The sequence below is a fragment of the Myotis brandtii genome, unplaced genomic scaffold (assembly GCF_000412655.1).
Source record: "Myotis brandtii unplaced genomic scaffold, ASM41265v1 scaffold771, whole genome shotgun sequence".
NCBI lineage: Eukaryota > Metazoa > Chordata > Mammalia > Chiroptera > Vespertilionidae > Myotis > Myotis brandtii.
The window spans coordinates 87,969-94,028 of NW_005371087.1; the positions used below are offsets into that span (position 1 = coordinate 87,969).

The 6,060-nt window shown below is 37.3% G+C and overlaps 1 pseudogene; it reads left to right on the top strand.

Moving 5' to 3' along the window:
* Positions 1-1,664: 1,664 nt before the first annotated feature.
* LOC102240510 lies at positions 1,665-2,349 on the top strand (annotated as a pseudogene).
* The last annotated feature ends 3,711 nt before the right edge of the window (positions 2,350-6,060 follow it).

Here is a 6,060-nt window from a genome sequence, read left to right on the forward strand (position 1 = left end):
AAGGTAACATGAATAAAAAGCCTGGAATTATACATGTACATACATAATACACCCATGCTAGGGATAGGAAGCAGATGTTGTTTTTCTAGGGTTAAAAATAGAGATTGAAGGAAAAAAAATTTACTACTTCATATACCTGAAGAAGTGCATTAATAAAGAAATAGAATCCATATTTCTTGTTGACCGCTGCATCCCTAGTGCTCCCACTGAGTAGAAACTCAATATTTGTTCAATCAATTATCACTTATTTATGAGTATATTTCAGAATAAAATGTGCACACTCTACTGGAAGAACTATTTTGTTTAGGTAGAATTATTGAACAGTAGTCATTCAGAACCAGAGAAAAATTTAGACATAATCCAGTACAGCTATATCAGTTTACCTGTAGGAAATGGAATCATAATGAAATAAATCAACTGCCAAAGTCACAAATATTTCTATAGCAAAGCTAGATCACAGCCCTGACATAGCTATAGAGCTGGAGTTTGTGGTATAACTTATAAAAATAAGCTATTTTTTTTAACAACCATGTATTTGTATCTTGAACTTAATGGCTTTTGATGGATAATATAAAAGTCAGACACTTTACATATGTGCAATACATTGAAATATACACATACATTACCGTATGACTTTTATTTGGGTTTGCTCCATTTTAATAAACCATTTTACACTGTTAGTCTATGTATTAGGTTTAAACTATTAGAGTTTATCTACATCAATTTTGAAAAATATTTTTGACACAAAATGTCTTGTTGGTAAGAACGTTTCAGAGATTTTCTGAAATGTTGTTTAGTTATGTCATACCTGTGCTCTCCTGTTGATTGCTCCTGTTCCAGATGACAGAAAACAATTTCCAGCCATGCCCCTGCTACATACTTGTGCATGAGATCCCATTCTATACAGCCAAGGGCCCATGCAGGTGATTTTATTATATAAAGTCCCCATTGTCATATTCTCCAGGGACTGTAACATCACCTCCACTATCAATTATTTTCACAAAAGTTTTATAATTTTAAATTGTATATTTTATATTTTTCCCACATTGCTAAAATCTAGGTAAATCTAGATAAATGCCTTAATATAAAAATTAAACACAGATTGCTTATTTAAGAAGTTTGCTGAAAAGAAAACATCCTGTAATTGCTTGTTCTTACCAATGATAAAATAAAACGATTCACAGAATAAGGATAGGTCTTAAAGTTTAAAACTGGTTTAACATGCCAATAACTTGAACCTTGAGCAAATTAATTCTACTCTATAAGCCTCAGTATTCCCAATTGTAAAATATTGATAAAGTACCAGTATTGCTAGGTTGCTGATATGATTTTTAAAACAATGGATTCATTTAATGGATTCATTTAACTCGTACCAGGAGGCTACAATACACAGGGGATCCCAGTCAGTAGGCAACATGGAGAAGTGGGGGAACCAGGGCAAGGGGGACACCAAGCGTGAGGTGGCAATGCCCACCTTCGCCTGGGAGGAAATTCAGAAGCACAACCTGCATACTAACAAGTGGCTCCTTGTCGACCACAAGGTCTACAACATCACTAAATGACCCAACCACCATCTTGGGGCGGGAGAGGGGGGAGAGGAGGGCACCAGGTCATCAGGCACTACAAGCAGGAAGATGCTACAATTGCCTTCCATGCCTTCCATCATGATCACGGAGAGCATCGCATGGTTCACCATCTTTTATTTTGGCAATGGCCGGATTCCAACTGATATCATGGCCTTTGTCCTTTCTACCTCTCAGGCCCAGGCCGGCTGCACCATGATGCTGGCCACCTCTCCGTCTACAAGAAGTCCACATGTTGACACAGTGTCAACAAGTCCATCACTGGCCCTTAAAGGTTGCCTCCCCCAACTGATGGAACTATCGCCACTTTCAGCATCATGCCAAGATCAACATCTTCCAGAAGGATCAGGATGTGAACATGCTGCACGTGTTCGTCCTGGCCAAATGGCTACCCACTGAGTACGATGAGAAGCTGAAATGCCTGCCCTACAACCACCAGCACGAGTATTTCTTCCTGATTGGGCCACCGCTGCTCATCCCCATGTACTTCCAGTACCAGATCATCATGACCATGATCATTGCAAAGACTGGCGGACTTGTCCTGGGCCACCAGCTATTATGCCCATTTCTTCATCACCTACATTCCGTCTGTGGCATCCTGGGAGCCATCTTTTCCCTCAACTTTATTAGGTTCCTGGAGAGCCACTGGTTTGTGTGGGTTACACAGATGAATCACATCATCATAGAGATTGACCGGGAGCCTGCCACCCTGGGAGGGATCCAGAGCTATCGCATTTGGAAACCTAGCCCACTAACCAATATTTAGCTTTGGGGCAGCACAGGGCAGGAACAAGCTCAGAGTGGGGGCCTTTGGGGGAGGGTGTCTTGTCCCCCAGCTGTGGCCAGCCAGGAGGGAGCAGTATCTAGTGTGACAGGCCTTTGGTTTGTTGTGACAACTAGGCCCCTAAAGCCCTGCAGCAGACAATACAGAGGCCCAAGGAGCTACTGTCCCTCTGGAGGCCAATGGAGCCACAGAGAAAGGATCTTAATTTTTATCATGTTGTTCTCCTGGCCCTACACTATTTGGAAATGAAAGAGATAGTTTTATTCTTAGAAAAAAGTTTAATAAATGCTATTGAGGTTTTATTCCTTTTTTCTTTATTTACAATCAGCTACATGACAATCACACTTCTATACCACACCAGTTCTCTTTTCACACCGTAGTTGCTTGCATCCCTAGCGTCTGTCACACTGTCCCTGTTACACAGCAGCTTTACACTGCAGAGGTATCGATCTGTTCAGCTCCTGGGATTCTGACCTGCCGCGACCTGCACGGTGAATTCAGGTTGACTTGCAGGAGGGCCTAAGACACGATGAATACACTATACAATAAATATAAATTTTTCAGGCATGGGAGCCAGGTAGAAACCTGTTTCATGAACAGGAACCAAGAGTCTGGGTCCTGTCTACCTTTTATTCACTTTGAATACACATTTGCCCTTTAGCAATGCATACAGGCACATCAAAGGTAAAGTTTGGTAAACAATGTAAGGATTATCAGGTCAGGAAATGGCCTCGGGCCATCTCAATCACTGCAGGAGCAAACTTGTGCTGATTTCAGCCCTGCTGAATAGCAAGGTCCATTGGCCTTCCAATGTCTTTTATGCTAATACTGTTATGCTTTGGCCTCCGGCACTGACCGCACCCCTCCCTGACACAGCAGACAAATTCAGAAACAAGTGTAGTAGAGAAGTGTCTCACTACTTCTGATATGTTGTTAACATGAACCAAACCAGGGACATAGCAAAAACATGGAAAAGGACCTATGCAAGAGGGGCATAGAGAAATACATTTTAAAATATTGTTGGTAAACATTTTAAGTCAATGCATATAATTGAATCAAGGCAATAGACCTCAAGTTGTTTAACATATTTATGCTATTCAGCATTTACACTATTTTCTAATTTTTAAGCTTAAAAAAGATTTTGAAGTGCATGGTTTTGCCTCTATTCTTTCTTATTGTTTCCTTGAGATTGTTTCCCTGGAGTAGAATTATTGAACCAAACAATATGAATGTGTTTGCAGTCTTGTAACATATTTGCCTGGTGCTTCCCAAAACTGTTTAACCATTTATGCTCCTTCTTTTTATGAATGTGTGAGAAAGCTTCTTTCTCTGCATTTTGTCCACATTTAGGAATTATCATTATAAATTGTTTTAAAAAATTAATAGGAAGCCCTAGCAGGTGTGGCTCAGTTGGTTGGGCTTTGTCCCATACACCAAGAGGTCATAGGTTGATTCCTTGTCTGGGCACATGCCCGGATTTCAGGCTCAATCCCAGAAGGAGATGTGCAGGAGGCAGCTGATCAATGTTTCTCTTTCATCAATGTTTCTCTCTCATTGATGTTTCTTTCTCTCTAAAATCAATAAAAACATTTTTTTTAAAAAAATTGCTAGGCAAGAAATAGTCTGAATCATATATTAGCCTAAAATTCCTTAAGTACTGATTAGTTAAAAAATTCTTAGGATGCTTAACAATCATGCCTTTCTTCTTTCCTTATAAAAGGTCTTTTCTAGATTTTAAACTAGGATTTTTATATTGTGATAAATTAAAAGGTAAAATAAAAAAGTACATCATATAATTGCAACTATGGAAAGCACAGCATGATCACACACACAAAAAGGCTAGAAGCAAACAGAATTGGGTTCTGTTTGTTTTTCTCTTAAATTGCTGTTATTAAAGCTCCCTTAAACTAAATATTTCATTCATATAAGATTTTCAGCTAAAAGAAATTGAGTAAAACTTTAAAAAATAAATGTTAACAAATATTGAATTTTATATTTTTCACGAGGCAACTGTGAACATTTTGTAAACCACAACTATTCTAACAATGCTAATTTTATATCACTATCACTACTAATATTAATGACAATAATATTATGATGATGCTAGAACAGTTGTTAAACATTACGACAAATGAAAATAATACAAACACAAAACTGAGATTAAAAACTGCCAGGCAACTATACATCACACAATTTAAAGGGGGGGAAAAAGATTACCTGAAGATATCTTGGAAATTAACTACATAAATATATAAATATACAAATGAGTTAAGAGGTAATCAGAGCTGAATAATCACTCTAATCATGTATATTAAAGCATGCTTTAAGGTGCTTAGAAAAGTAGTCAAAGACTAAATTGCAATATATTTGGGAAGATTTTGATATTGAAACATTAAATCTTTATTTGGGCTCTCTAAAAATTTGCATACTAATTATAAAATTGCATTTAATCTCTATACACTGCCAGCTGTTACCACACAATGCCCACTCCTGTCTACAACCAAAGGGAACAGAACTTACATTTTCTTTTTCTTTTTAGAAATGTTATGTGAGCAAATGATTCATTCCCTCAAAATAAATTTAATGGAATATAGGTTTAATTCTAAAATTGATGTTTCTAGGATTTTATGAGGAAGCATTCTCTCCCTCTCCCCACCCCCCATCCCACCACCACTATTTCTCTTCTAAACAAAAGACTGTTTATTTTAATTATGTTACTTCCTACCTACCAAAATCCCCACAGGTAGGAGACGGGGAGATTTCTGGCAGGAGGGAGAGGAGAGATTCTGAGAAGGAAAGGTAGGCAATTAAGTGGATTTTTGTGGTAATGATTATGCATGGATTGTTGATCTCAAAACTAAAGAGACAACAATTGTTTCAAGTAAACCTGCATGAAGCTAATAGGACCATAGTTTCAATAGTTATTTTAGAAAGATGATTTAACTTTCCATGCTTGGCTGCTACCATGGCTCCCCAGGACATCACAGGGCAGCACACTGAGCCACCTTTGTCTATTTGAAGAAGAGAACACGAGATCTGGCTGCTGGTAGAACTTGTCACATACCCGCTGGGGAACCTTAGCTTTTTAGTTATTCCACCATGCATAAAAAGCCTATATGTTCTGAGCAAGAACATAATGAAAGCTCAAAGAAGATTAAAATATTTCACATTTTGAGCCCTTGTTCTAAAGATAACATTTCCCTTGAGCAAGTTTACATATTTAAAATAATTGTGATGGAGCCAGTCCAACTCTAATTAGCAACATAAACCTCTGTTAAGGTTTTATTTAATGGATTGTGCCTAATTCTTTATATGATGCATTTCCTAGGTAACAGTGAGGAGAAACCTTTAAGGAATGTGTTATTTTTTTTATTCTGGTGAATTAAATGAATAAATAACTTATAAACATAAGTCCAAAAATCTTAAGAAATCTATAGATGTAAAAGCCTAACATGCAAATTGTCCCCTCGGGAGTACGACTGGGAGTTTGATAAGAATTTTGTGCACCGGGCCTCTAGTCTTTTTAATAAAAAAAAAAAAAAAAAAAAAAAAAAATTTGCTTAGGATCAGTTTAGTCATATTCAAATAACAACCATAAATCATACAAATTTGTTTTTTATATGTGCAGTATAAGAAATAAGTATACATAATACATGTCATGACTTCTAAATAAATGTATATCAATGTGAGAAG